General features: G+C 42.5%; 1 long non-coding RNA gene and 1 other non-coding gene across 3 annotated transcripts in view; one reads left to right on the top strand and one right to left on the bottom strand.

The window, feature by feature from the left end:
* Positions 1-10,575, top strand: part of LOC108920914 (uncharacterized) — a 44,891-nt gene extending 34,316 nt beyond the window's left edge. For both annotated transcript variants that reach the window (XR_001965013.2, XR_001965012.2), the window contains one exon: positions 10,151-10,575. This is a non-coding gene — a long non-coding RNA (uncharacterized LOC108920914). The remainder of the gene's footprint in view (positions 1-10,150) is intronic.
* A 3,512-nt stretch (positions 10,576-14,087) lies between these two features.
* On the bottom strand, positions 14,088-14,178 carry trnay-gua (transfer RNA tyrosine (anticodon GUA)). The gene is given in 2 exon segments: positions 14,088-14,123; positions 14,142-14,178. It is a non-coding gene; the product is annotated as a tRNA-Tyr (tRNA).
* Between the last annotated feature and the right edge of the window lie 28 nt (positions 14,179-14,206).

The raw sequence follows: 14,206 nt of genomic DNA, 5'->3' as shown, positions 1-14,206 counted from the left end.
AGCCCGACGGTCGGTTCAGAGCAAAGGAAGGATTCAGAATCAGAGCGAGCGCAGGTATTCATTCCATTGTCTCCGCGTGGACCAGCGAGCGCGATGAATGCCGCTCCCCCATGCGTCGCTCCCAACCAGCCAACACACACTCGGCTTTCAGTTCCCTCCACGCACATGTATATATACATATATATATTTGAGGAACGAGTGACAGATGAGGGCGGCTCCGCCCCCACTCAGCGCGTTCTCCTCACGCTTAAAGGGGACATTCCTGGAACCCGGGATCCATAGGCTGTCAGATCGGAGGAAAACGGCGCAAGTCAGTGCTTTTCATCCAGTGACTGGAGCGCATCGTGCGCATCATCTCTTTGCAATAACGTCGAGAGACGGTCCACATACGATCAGCTTATAAACGGCTCATAAATGTTCCCAAATCCGTTATTGTCTTTGCGATCCGCGGACAATAAAATAGTAGATACATGTGGATGTGCTTTACAAATATGTTAGTTTGCCGTCATCGCCTTCACCGCACCTTTCAGTTCTTTCTTTGCGTGCAATGCAACTCGAGGATTACTAATAGTGATCTCGCAGTAATGTTTTTCTCACAAACTGATAACACATTTCCTAAGATAATAATTTCCGTACTTTCTCAGTCATACCGCGATTAATAGGTTAACGTTGTCATAGGCGTATGTTATACATGTTTATTATTTTTTTATATTCAATTGTATGTTAACTTTTTAATAGTATAAAGAAAATCATTTTCAAGTACATTTTCAAAATGTACTGTATATATCAAACATATTTACAAAGTTATAGTGTTTTTAAACGTAACGTATTTATCTCGCACCTTGTGAAATGTATTGGTTTTTTGAACTGGAGAAATTTGTCTGCTTCACAATTTCGTCGATTAAAATTCAAACAAAAAAGTTTACTCGTAGCGCGCCATCCAGCGTCTGATCAAAACACTGCAGCGTCAATTCGCCCTGCGTGGAATTCCACGATTTTATCGGCTGAAATGAAACAAAATTACTTGACTGCGTGATTTCCCGCAGTTTTTCTCGACTCACGTGGCTTTCTCGATGTTTAGTTACATGTATTGTTAGAATTGAGTAATATTCTCTGAATTAAGATGTCAGAGACAGCATCCCAAACGTCATTCCGCACTTTGTCTTACGTTGATCGTGTGTGTGATTATCCTGCCCTGGGTGATTAGTAGTAACTCCATCTCCACTCATAACTCACTGTCACATCACTTGGTCCGTCAGCCAGTCAGCCCTGATCGGATGGCTGGAAGCTGCAGCATGTGACCTTTGACCCCTGTATGTAATCATCAGCAGCACTATGATTACATAACTGTACCGAGATCAACAGCTGGTGACTTCCGGGGAGAGAGTGAAATTTTTGTGTTGTTTTTTTTTCTCCTAGATTTGTTTATTTACGCCTGTCCTCTCCAAAAACACGGAAAGAGGGAGAACACTTTTTCTGTTTAAATCTGTCCTGGTGTCTCAGTTCGTTTTTTTTTTTTTTAACTGATACAAGGTGCTTGGGCGTATTTTGAGAACTCTTCTCTTCTTTTTTTGTAAGCCTTTATGTATGACAAAACATTCCTGAAATGCTGCGAACGTCTAACTTTGTGGGATTGCCCTCTTGGGATTCGTATTTTTGGTACTGACTTTTTTCCACATCCTGGTAAGACTGTTTTAGAAATTTAAATATTAACATTTAACATGAAGAAATACAGTCTGTAATAGAGAAAATCTGAAAACTTAATAATGAATTAATGCCCTTCACTGAACTTGATGATCTTTGCTTCATGAATAGCTGTTCAGACTTTGAACCATAAAATACTTTAAGGATACTGCATAATTCTAGAGAGACAGGTACTTGCAGGTACATTCTTGAATGACTGTTTCAGGAAAGAGGTAGATCTTTAAATCCAGAGGCATCAAAGCCTTTCTCTTAATACGGTGCTATAAGATGTTTTGCTTCTAGTGTTGGCTTAGAAGCCATGACATTTAGAAGAGAAAACCTTTATTACTCCCTCTTCTGTGTTTTCAAAGGTCTCTCAAAATATGCCCGATCTTTTAATTTCTGCTAGTAGGTGTCCCCTTCGTGCTTCCGTTGAGCTTTGCTCGATAACAGCTGATGTAAAAGTAATCGTTTTAACTGAACCTCTGCGAGGCCACATATGTGACAGCGTTTAAAGTTAATTTAACAACAGAAGGTCATTTCCTCTTCGACCAGCCGGAGCTTATTGTGAGACAGCAAAGGAATACTTTCTCTCTCCTGTAATTAACGTCGCTTGGCTCGTCGAGTTCTACTGAGACAGAGAAAACCCCTGGAAGGAGAGCCTCCTACTGTTCAAAAAACAAGACAATGCAAAGAAAGGGGGATATAAAAAGGCAGCGTTATTTGTGGTCACGAGTCGGCGACACAGAGAGCCCCTTCTGCCGCTCCCCCTCCCATGTGACCCATTTGAAGCAGGGCCGCCTGCCAGAAGCTGTTTCTACAGACGGACCAACAGATCTATTTTCGTGATAATGATACAGTGCGCATCTCATCCTCGGTTTATTTTTTATTTGATTCCAGACTCCTCTGCCATGATGTCTGAGATGTATCACTGTCTATTGCACTCATAAATGTGATTATCAACATGTTAAATTGCCCGTGAAAATGGACAAAATGTAAAGTAATATGAGAAAACGGTTTACATCAGTAATACCTCGAAGTACGATTTTTCAATTTCCTCACAAATAGCTCTGGTCAGCCGCTCTTCTCTATCTTCTTGTCTCCTCTTCTTTTTTGGAATCTGACAACGAGTGGCAACAGTCTCCTTATACTAGGAGATTTACACCAAACACAGGCCTTGTTGAAAGGACATCCCTGACAATGGGACCAGGGGACTTGTGAGCATCTGTTGAACACTGGCTTCTTGTGACATCATATACCATCGACCGGTTCTGCCTTCCACCGTCAGTTCAGAAATATAAATTATGTTTACATCTGGGCATCAAAGTGACTATGAATAAAAGTGTAAGTCTATCATTTTGTGCATCCCTTGGCCTTAAGAGTGTGCAGGAGTAAAGTCTGGCCCCTTCTGCAAGTTACTAAGAACCGGAGCTTGTCCTCTTAAGAAAATCCACATTTCCATCCTTTATTCAAGGTATTATATACAAAAGCATAACCGTCCATTTAACTGGTCCTTTTTTTCCTTCCCATGGATTGCTTTAAAGAGGTTTTGATGGAGAAAAAAGAATAGTTTTAGAACAATGGCTTCTAACTTCTTTCTTTCTTTCTCCATCTTTCATTGTTTTCTTTTATTTTATCCGGGGCTCACTGTTCAAAAGGGGGGGTAGAGCTGTGTCCCGTGGCTGTGGAGACAAACAATGCCTATTGTTCCAGCAATTGCACTGTTCAGCAGTGCTCAGAGTGGGTGTGGCTTCCTGCGCAACATCCCTCCTCATCTTCGTGTACTAGATGGGGACTGAGTCAGGGGTGGGATGAGTGGGCATAACTCTTGAGTACAGGACAGACAGGCAAACGCTGATGGATGCTGCTTTGCTGTCGTACATTTGCTGCAGTCGATATGCAGCACATCCCAAATATCTCAACGTGTCGCCAAAGGGCAAATGTGTCAGGGGTCGGCCGCTGGAAATGTACGAGCAAACAAGCAAGAGGAACACAGTGGGAAGATGGGGGTTAACAGGAGGACTACTGTTCTCCTTCAGGAATTTGGGGTAGGACTCTTTTGTGGCAATTTTTGATCCCAAATTAGCTGGTAAATCCTGCCTTTGTAGAGCTTTTTGGAGTCTATCCAGTTCTTTAACTTGACTCATTCAGAGGAACAGACTCTAAAGGGTCCAGTCATATTAATATCCGAAATAAAGTATCAGAAGAAAAAATTTGAAGGAACATTAATTTGCCATCATGTGCTTTAAGCAGAATGCCTTGCGCTTAGAAGGGATGGTATGATATAGAGTGAATGCTTTAAATACTTTATCTTGTTTGTGAAATAGACTTACTTTCAATGTTAGGAAGGGATGATACAAAATGTCAGTCATAGCCCATGATCATGCACCTGCTCCCCTAAACACAAAGGAAAGACCCTTATCAAACCCAGCAGCAAAATGTAAACAATAATAAGAACAGCTTTTTCTCCACTTTAGCGGAGCAGACAGCTGTCATCTGCACAACACTGAGTATTTATAATAAACAGTAAAATTACCTGCTACATGACAAGAGACTTGAAATGTGGGTGATGTTTTGTCACGCAGCTGGAGTGCTCATGTGGGAACAAGCAGATTTTACTGACATTCTGCCTGCATGGACAGTACGTGAGAGCCCTGATTAGCCAGGAGGCAAGAAGGGCCATTGAGGGACAAATAACATTCACAGAATGGTAACAATGCTACCAAGAAATCCTTCTGACTGCATCTGCAACAATATTACTACCATGCTGAGAGTGAATATTTTGGAGGTAAGAATTGCTGCTGGGGGGCTGCATTGAGGTACAGGCATCGGCGTCCCAGTTCCCTCCCACCCTAGCGACCTGGCAGAGACACGGCAGCATCGTTTGTCTTGGTGCACGTTATTATTCGGGCTGTCATGGAGAGCGGGGTAGGGGAGGGGGGTGATGCCGGGGGTCGATGGCAAAGCAGCAGGGTGCTGTGGGAACACAAAACACCCCCCGGTCCCCCTTCCTCCATCCACCCTCCTCAGGACCTGCCAGGCTGGGTTATGGGTGCCAACCATGCCCCCCTCCTTGACAACACACTACACAAAGCCCCGAGACACAATGTAAGTGTAATGCAAATTTGTCTTTGGGTGAAACTGTGAGAAGATTTGATGTTAATATATGCAACAAAGAGCATGGATTGTTTATTGCTACGAACTGATTGCGCTCCTTTGATGATGTCCATGACCTCTGTCTGTTAACGTTTTACACTTCCTTTTATCAAGCACACCATACTCGGGTTATTCTTATACTAACTAAGGTAAAATACTACAAAATACTCTTCCTGAGATTCAGTGCAAAGTTAAAGTGAGAAATGGTTCCTTCCTGTGTGGAAGTAGGGACTCACCTAGGAAGGATGGTACTGGGCCAGCTTTGCCTTCTGCAGACGGCATAAAACATCCCTGCCCAAACGCGATGAAGGGTTATCCTTTGGCCTGTGGAAAGTCAGGACTCATCTCTACATTACATGGGCACAAAAATTATAGAAAATTATAGAAAGATACTGGCAATGCAACAGAAGATAAGAGAGCCAGGATGGCCCACTGGGCACCTAGTGTTGGAATTGTGGCAAGAGAAAAGCAAATATTGCTATAAATGGAATGTCTGCTGGGTCATGCCACTGTAACTTGCAGCCACACTGTACTTATTTTAGCTGCTTGGCTGACATCTTTCAGTGCAGCATACATATTTTTTTAAATTATACTGTAGGCTGCAATGACACCTTAGTACCTAGTGACAGCACTACGGCCTCCTTAGACTTTATTTGGAGCAGTGATGAATCTTCCTAGAAATGGTAGTTTTGCCAAAGGCTCTCCATGGGCCTGAAGTAAAATCATTAATGAGCTAAAAAAAACCCACAACAATACCCAGGGAACTGCAGGCCTGTCTAGCGTTCCCATGTATGTCCTCTACACATTTCTCTGCACTGGCTTCCTATAGCTGCCCAGGTCAAATTCAAGACCCTGGTTATTGCCTACGAATGTATCAGTAGAACTGCTCCCAGCTATTTACAAGACTTGATCAACCGCTACACCCCAACCAGACCCCCTTCGCTCATCTACTTCTGCTCTCTTGGTGGTCCTGCGCACGAAAGGTAAAGTGCGGAGGTTCTCGGTTCTGGCTCTGTTGTGGTGGAATGACCTCCTCCTCTCACTCAGAACTGCTGAAACTCTGTCTATATTCAAGAAGGGTCTGAAAATGCACCTTTTCCAGACTTGCTTCACCCAAGATCTCTTCAGTTCATGTACAGTGTAGGTGTAAATATTCATGCACCGTAACTCTATGATCATGCCCAGATAAGCTTTTACACAGCCGGTACTCCTGTACTGTATGTAAATGTTTGTGTACCTTATTTAAAAAAAAAATTGTAGGAAGGTTATCAGGATTCATCTATCCTGCGTTTTATGCACCTACTCGAACGATGAACATCGGTGCATCAAGTGAAAAGTAACAAACTAGGTTTATGGAAGAATCACATGTCTGCAGCTATGTCTCTTTCTCCTGATGTTATGCACAAATTTGTATTTTTGCTGAGATGAACGTCGCTTTGGAGAAAAGCGTCTGCTAAATAAATAAATGTAAATGTAAATGTAGCATCAACGCAAGTTAGTGTCCACGAATTCACAGTAAGAAAGACACTGTAACAGATACACTTGAGAATGGCAAGGCAGAAATCATTGCTCACTGAAAGGAACACAAGACTTGTGTACAGGCTGTGAAAAAAGCAACTGGATGTCTCTCAAGACTTCTGTGTGGGTTTCCTCTGGGTGCTCTGGTTTCCACCCACAGTTCAAAGACATGCTCTTCAGGTTCACCCATAGTGTGTGAGTGACAGAGAGAGTGTGTTCAGCTGAAGTATGCATGAGTGACCCAGTGTAAGTAGTGTATCTAGCAGTGTAAGTCACCTTGGTGAATAAGGTGTAGGTTGATAACACTACATAGAGTTTGCTGGTAGTCACTTTGGAGAAAAGCATCTGCTAAAGAATAAATGTAAATGTACATTGAAAGCCAAATCTGAAATACAAAAAGTTTATAAAAATGCATTTACTATACTGTATCATTAAATAGCCATCCAACAATAACACTGTCTCTTCTACAGTGATGTTGAATGTGCTTTTATTGGGACAATTTTACTGAGGAAGTAAATACTTTTTATTCCTTATGTATCCTTGTAACTTTAATGAAGTGAATAATGAAACATCCTCATCTTAGTGATACCATGTTCAAACATGTCACGTGTTTTATAAACACTATACTATCAGGTTCTTTCATGAGGAAAAGGGAAACAGATCTACATACTAAGCACATTAACTTGAACTACAAATGTGGATGTGGGCACAGTGAGCACAGTGGTATGAAGATAAATTGAAAAAAGAACAAATTTAAATGATGGGCCAGTGGTAGGCAACACAGATCAGAAGTAATGGCAATCATTATTTTATTGCGTTGCTGTGCTTTTATTCAAAGAACCTACAATTCTTGAACAATTTATACAGTAGGGTATTTTTACTGAAACATTTTTGGTTGGCTGTCTTTCTTAAGAGAACTACGAATATAGCTACGAAAGAGGCTTGAACCGGCAACTTCAAGGTTCTAAGTCCATGACCTTAAATGTTATGGGCCTACTGTCTTCTACTGCTATATGAGTCAGCAGAGCAGAGATTAATTTCCAGGGTTAAAGTGCTTTATTGTGTTATTTCCAAATAAAGTGTGCTTTCAGTGACAGGAGAGTTTCTGCAGTAAATTGAGTTGCAGAGAGTATTTCCTTAATCGCTAACTAGGTGTCATATTTCTGTAACAGGATTCCAAAAAGTTAGAGGTACTTTCACAAGCTTCATATTTCTTGGTCATCCAGGAACAGTACAGTTCTATAATTCTGTGGAATAAAGCTCTATTATGAACTGAAGCAGCCTATTAACCCAGTATGACTATGATGTAACTAGGATCAATAATCATTGTCTTAAGAGCAAATCTGAGCTTGGAAATGTTCAAAAATCAATACTCAGTGTAGTCTGGCCAAAAGTGGGAATCCATCTAAGTTAGTATATCATCACCTGGATTTATGTATGTGAGGTTGTTATCTGAGTCATGGCCTACGTTTAATCTTTGAGTGTGTGTGCCTTATTACATACATCTGGAAGATACCAAAATGAACCTACCGGAGCAAAGATCTCACACACACTCACACACTTTGAAACCTCTTGTTCCGAGCTGGGTTGCAGCGAACCAGAGTTTAACCCAGCAACACAGGGTGCAAGGCTGGAGGGGAAGGGGACACATCCAGGATGGGACATCAGTCTGTCACAAGGAACTCCAAGCAGGATTTGAACCCCAGACCCACCAAAGAGCGGGACTCAGCCAAATCCGCTATGCCACCGCACCACCACACCCCTGTGCCCCCAAGAACAAAGATCTTTCTGCATAATTTTGGCTCATTGGTGTTAACCCTCCACCCCCACTGCTATCATTTAGAGCCCAACCTTGTCTGTCTGCCAAGTTTAATCTTTTTACTTCAAAGGCCAAAGGAACCCCTAGCTGGCTCTACTAGGTTTTACCTAGATCCTGTCCTGACATTCCATTGCATAAAAAGAAAGCATCTGGGATGCTAGTCTTGGTGGCTCATTAATTTGGAACTTATGGTAGATTTCTGTGGCTTGACTCAACTTGACACCAGTCAATTGTTATTATCCACCTCTGTACCTCTGGAACGGAAGAAGAGGGCCATCTCATAGATATAAAAGATGTGACAGCTCACTTGTCCTTCAAAGACTGACTGGAGGAAGAGCCATCAATCCATCACTATTCTTCCTCTTGCAAAAATCAACTATTTCAGAGGCAGCAGTGTGACTGAGGACCTTGACTGCTTCATGATGCAAGTCTCACATCTCTGATGTTACCCCAGATCACGGTAACAGTGTCTCCCACTGGAGACTGGCTGCCCAGACTCAGACACATTGCAGAACTACTCTCTGTGAGTGTCAATTGATAGAATAGATGTAGCTCTTCCTACACTGACAGAATATATGTAGATCTCCCTACGTTGTTCTACACTCAGAGGTTGCAGTTTGAATCTAACCTCCTTCTGTAGTACCCTTGAGCAAGCTACTCACCCTTTATTGTTCCATTAAAAATTACCCAGTAATATAAATGGGTAAATCACTGTAAGTAGGTTAACACTGTAAGCTGCCTTGGAGAAAAATGTCAGCTAAATGAATAACTATAAATGTTAATTAGAGTTTGTGTCACTCCCCATGGATGGCGGGAATTCCTTTAAAAGGTATTTAGAACGTTTATTTGACCTTCAAGAGCATTTAGAAAGAATGCTTGGCTCTTCAAAGACAAACAATCCATAGATTCTGTCTGAACTCCAAGGAGCACATACCTCGTGTAATGAGATTCTTGAGGACAGCAGAAATATCTTTAGGCACATGATGTAGGTAGGTAATACAGAGCTGCACAAGAACAGTAACGTGAATGCTTCCCAGCGTGGAATGTTTCTCCAGATTCCCACAGCTGGAACTCTGCAAACAGAACACCTTCAGACGCCGCAATAAGTTTCGAAGCAAATATTTGTTTTCAAAGGAAAAGCCAGATAAAAGACATTTGTGCATCGATATTTGAAGAGGCAATCACAATAATGAGACCTTCTCGAAGATGAATCGGGTATATGTGAAGTGTGTGCATTAGCAAGTTTGTTTTGTTTGCACAAGGCATGCCCTCACACCTTCTAGTTCTGGGAAAAGAGCCCCTTTTGCAAAGGCGGGCTTTGTGTTTAGACAGCTGACTTGATTGTCTCTCAGCGGATATTACACATATCTCAAAGCCCCTGAAAAGAAATTAATTTTGATTTTATCTCGGGAACAGAAGGCAAATAAAAGTCAAATTCCATCTCGTGTCTGCAAATGAATAGCTGGTCTTCCTCTCGCCGAGTGAATAGCTGTATCACGTCTAGGACTCTCCTCTCTCTGATTAATCGCTGACAAATGCAAACACAGGCCGACCTGTCATTCGTGTTGACGTCTGAGCTTCATGCCTCGGTGCGTATTTGGGACTGGGGCGCGAACCCATGTCACACAGAGGAGCATCTGTCCTGCGCTGTGCTAGGGGTCAAAAGCAGAATGCTCTTCCCAGACACAGTGAGTGGCTACGCTGTGCCGCAGGGCTAGTGGGGTGCCTGCGGAATGCTGCCTGCAGTGGGTGTGAAGGCCCATCCGCCGTGCAAGTAGCTGCACGCTTGAGCCTCGCTCACACCTTCCAAGTGTAACAGGTGCAGAAAGGGGAATCTCTCTCTTTTTTTTCTTAAATTTTCTTACTTCTTATCTCACTTTTGCTTATCCAGCCAATGAATGCACAATACGGTTTTTGGGCCATTGAAAAAAAAAAAAAAAAACCCACATCTGAACAATATGTTTCTGTTTTCAGGAACAATTGGCAGGTCCTGCTGACAGGCCCACGGCTGTGTGGATCGGCCCTGAAGTGCGACGGGGGATTTTTGGAAACCTGCAATATTTTCTGAAGTCGTCTGGTAATGAAGATCTCTCAAATTACCAGCAAATTCAGCACTGGAGGAACGAGAAACTAATCGCTTGTAAATGGATGCCGAAGGTGCAGGTTGCTAAAGGAAAATAAATCAGATCAGGTTTCCAAGTAATGTTGGTCACTTGAGAAATTTTTCTAACAGGTATTATGGCCATATATGCATAGACTTACAGTAGATAACAGAACTAATTTACTAAAATGTCAATGTGAATCTAATGCAGTTTAACATGTAACTGTGTAAATGGGCTAACATGTAAACCACTTCCATAAAAGCCCCATTAAAAAATGGAATGGAGCTGCACTAAAAACTGATGACTCCTACAAGCGTTTTGTTGGCATGTGCATCGGACATCGGTATAAGACTGAACCCTCTCCGCTGTTTGGGTTTGAGCCTTATCTACATGAACTGATCTTCTGTCGTGAGTTTCTCTTTTCCAGTACCACTGTGATGTACCCACTGCGTGATCTATCCCCCCTCTGCTTACCTACACAAAAACACACATACACCTGTGCTGTTACTATGAAAGTTCACCAGGGAGAGGGAAGGAGAGATACTTTTCTCAACAATCGGTCTCATTTACGTCGTGTATGATGGGCACTCATGTTCACTTAGTGGAACTAGGGAACATCGGTGGATTCTGCCAGCTCTGGAGGCACCGGACTCCCAGGTGTGGAGCTGGAGTGGGGCTGAGTGAGTTACTGTGAGGTGAAGCTTGGGTGAAGTGGGGCGGTGTGAATTTTTTTTTTTTTTTTTTTTTGTTGTTGCTGCTACTGCTGCATGCACAGGTGGTATAGTGGTTAGAGCTACTGCCTTTGGACCCAAAGGTTGTAGGTTTGATCACCACCTCTGGCTGTAGTACTTTCGCGTAAGGTACTTACCTTAAATTGCTCCAGTAAAATAACCCTGCTGCATAAATGGGTAAGTAATTATAACCTTAACATTGTAAGTTGCTTTGGAGAAAAGTGTCAGCTAAATGAATAAATGTGTGTCTAATAGACATACTGTGTAAATGACATAAAGCAGTATGGTATATTCAGTGCTTTCCTTAATAAGAACAACCAAGCCTGCACATCTGCTACATAAAACTATGATTCATGTGAAAACGGCAATTTGCATAGGCTTTACAAGCATCATTAGTCTGTAGGAATATCTGCAGGGAAACATTTGTTACTGTAATCAATCTCTGCAAGAAGCATCTAGTGGAAGGTTTGAAGCAAGCAGGCAGTATATATCAGGACAGTATTGTGGGGCAGTGGCTAGAACCCGGGGAGGGGGGGTGTGGTGGCGCAGTGGATTTGAATGGGTCCTACTCTCCGGTGGGTCTGGGGTTTGAGTCCCGCTTGGGGTTCCTTGCAATGGACTGGTGTCCCGTCCTGGGTGTGTCCCATCCCCTGTATTGCCAGGCTAGGCTCTGGCTCCCCACAACCCCCCATGGGACAAGTGGTTTCAGACAATGTGTGTGTGGATAGAACTGAAGTATACTTGGCTAAAGTAAATGTGTAAAGCAGTTGTCAGAGCAGGTCCCTGGACATGTTAATTACTCCTTGCATCAGTGTTCACAGGTTCATGCCCACAGGGCTCCCAAATTTGTGAGACCCTGGCAGTTTTGACGTAGCTGACCTGCTGCATTCTTCCTTCTATCCATGTGCCACAATCATACAGCTGTATGCTGAGGAAGTGGAATTTATACAGGTGATGCCAGCAGAGTAAATACACTAATTAGCTCAGTCCAGTGAGTCAGACTGTTGTTCTTTAGAGGAAGGAATACAGAGAAGGACTTTAAACAAACCCCTTTTGAAAAATACACAACCTTCTATCAACTGCTAACAGCAGATTCATCACAAATGCATGTCCAGTGTTTGTCACCTGTAGGATCCTTTCAACATTATGATTTGCCCAATCAACAACAGCTTAATAAACGAGATGCCCCTCGATTTATTTATGGGTAAGGTTATGTATAAACCTTGGATATAACTGTGGTAAATAAAAAAACATGTTAAAATGTTGCATTTTAACACTTTTATTAACTTCAAGCTACATTAAAAATAAAACATTTAAAATGACTGAAAATAGAAACACATTTCTCTCTACAAACCCGTGTTCACTGCTGACTGTAGAGTGATTGATCCCATAAGCATGCGAAACATTCCTCATCTTGTTATTGATCACAAACACAGAGGAACAGCAGACATGAGCTGTAAACACTGAATGAAGGCAAATCTAACTTCCATCCTGAGCAAATGTGCAAATGATGTTTTCTCTCGCTGTTATCCGAGCCTTTCGTGAGTTTTATAGGCCGTGGCGACATCTAAGGAAAGAGATTAAATTTGACTTTAAGAAAGTTCCTACATCTGGATACAGGAGCAGTGCCAGCTGTCAGATTAACGATTGTCAGCCAGGTTCTCTTCTGTGGTAGCAGTCACACTTTCTGGTTCCAGTGCTCAGTTCGGTCAGTATCCTTACAGCAGAGACAGAATAGCAGTTCTGACTTGTGGTCAACTTCTAATGTTGAGGTTACAATTATTTACCCATGTGGGTAATGTTACTGGAGTAATTTTAGGGTAAATACCTCACACAAGGGTAGTACAGCCAGAGATCAAACCTACAACCTGTGGGGCCAGACAGCAGCCCTAACCACGCCGCTACCAGCTATCCCAAGACAAAAACAAAAACGTGGTTGCCATCAAAACAGTTACAAACTGTTGATCACTACTTGCGATATGTATGATAATAACATATCGCTACATAGAAGTACCCTTAAATGTAACTAATATGTGAAGATGGAATTTTCTAAAACAACGAAACATGACTTCCTAAGAAGGCAAAGAGAAGATTGTAAATCTGTGCAACAAAGGCTGTGGAGTTTCATAAAGGACTGACTGATGTTCTTTTAAGGCACTAAACTTGGATGGCGTTAGCTATTAAAAAGTCTAGTTACATCACAGAATCAATAACAGAAACTGCTTCATATTTAATTTGCTTTCATCAGATAAATTATACATATATATAATAGACAAATTATATTTACACACACACACACACACACACACACACTATCTATGCCATACAATATCTATCTCTCTATCTATCTATAGGCCTACACATTAGAGTTGATTGAGATTTTATGTATCAGACAAAATACATTATGGTGGCACTAACATAATAGTTCCCTTTAATTATAATGCGTTGTTCTTATTGCGAGCTAAAAGCACGAGGAGCTCCGAACTCGAACACCTTGCGGCTGCAGACGGCAATTCCACTTTGCAAATACTGACACCTAGTGGCCATTGACACGTCTGCTACTCTGCGGTGCTTCGTGCACAAGGCGGTATGCGAAGTGCCGTCGAATTCGACTCCTAACATTTACCTGGTTTATCATTGTCTTGTTCAGCGTGTGTCTTTGGGCTGTGGGAGGAAGCCCACGCGAACACGGGGACAACATTCAAACTGCAGACAGACCGAGCTCGATTCTGTTCACGTTCATACCCTGTGGCGTCTACGTGCCATTTCATTTGTTCGCATGTTTCCTGTGGGTGCTCCGTTTTCCTCCCACAGTCCAAAGACGTGTTCCAGATGAACTGGCGACTCCAAATTGTGCATAATGTGTGCGGCTGAGAGTGTTATATTGCTGCGGTGTATAGATGAGTGACTGATTGTCGGTAGGGTACTGTAGTGTAGTATCTACCACCGAGGCACCTGGAAAATACTCACTGAAAGTCGCAACACCTAAGACGCAGGGCGAACGTGCAAATTCCACACATACTGAGCAGGGATCGAACCCACCTCTCCTTGCACAAGCTGTTAGACAAAAGTGCGGCGTCCTTCGAGCCGGATTCGAACCAGCGACCTAAGGATGTCAGCGGTGTATTTCCTCTACAGTCCTCCGCTCTACCAACTGAGCTATCGAAGGCACACATAAATTTGCACCACGTTTTTTT

This window comes from Scleropages formosus, chromosome 21, assembly GCF_900964775.1.
Source record: "Scleropages formosus chromosome 21, fSclFor1.1, whole genome shotgun sequence".
NCBI classification, from domain to species: Eukaryota; Metazoa; Chordata; class Actinopteri; order Osteoglossiformes; family Osteoglossidae; genus Scleropages; species Scleropages formosus.
Note: the sequence above shows the minus strand (reverse complement) of the source record. Positions and strands in the feature narration are given on the sequence as shown.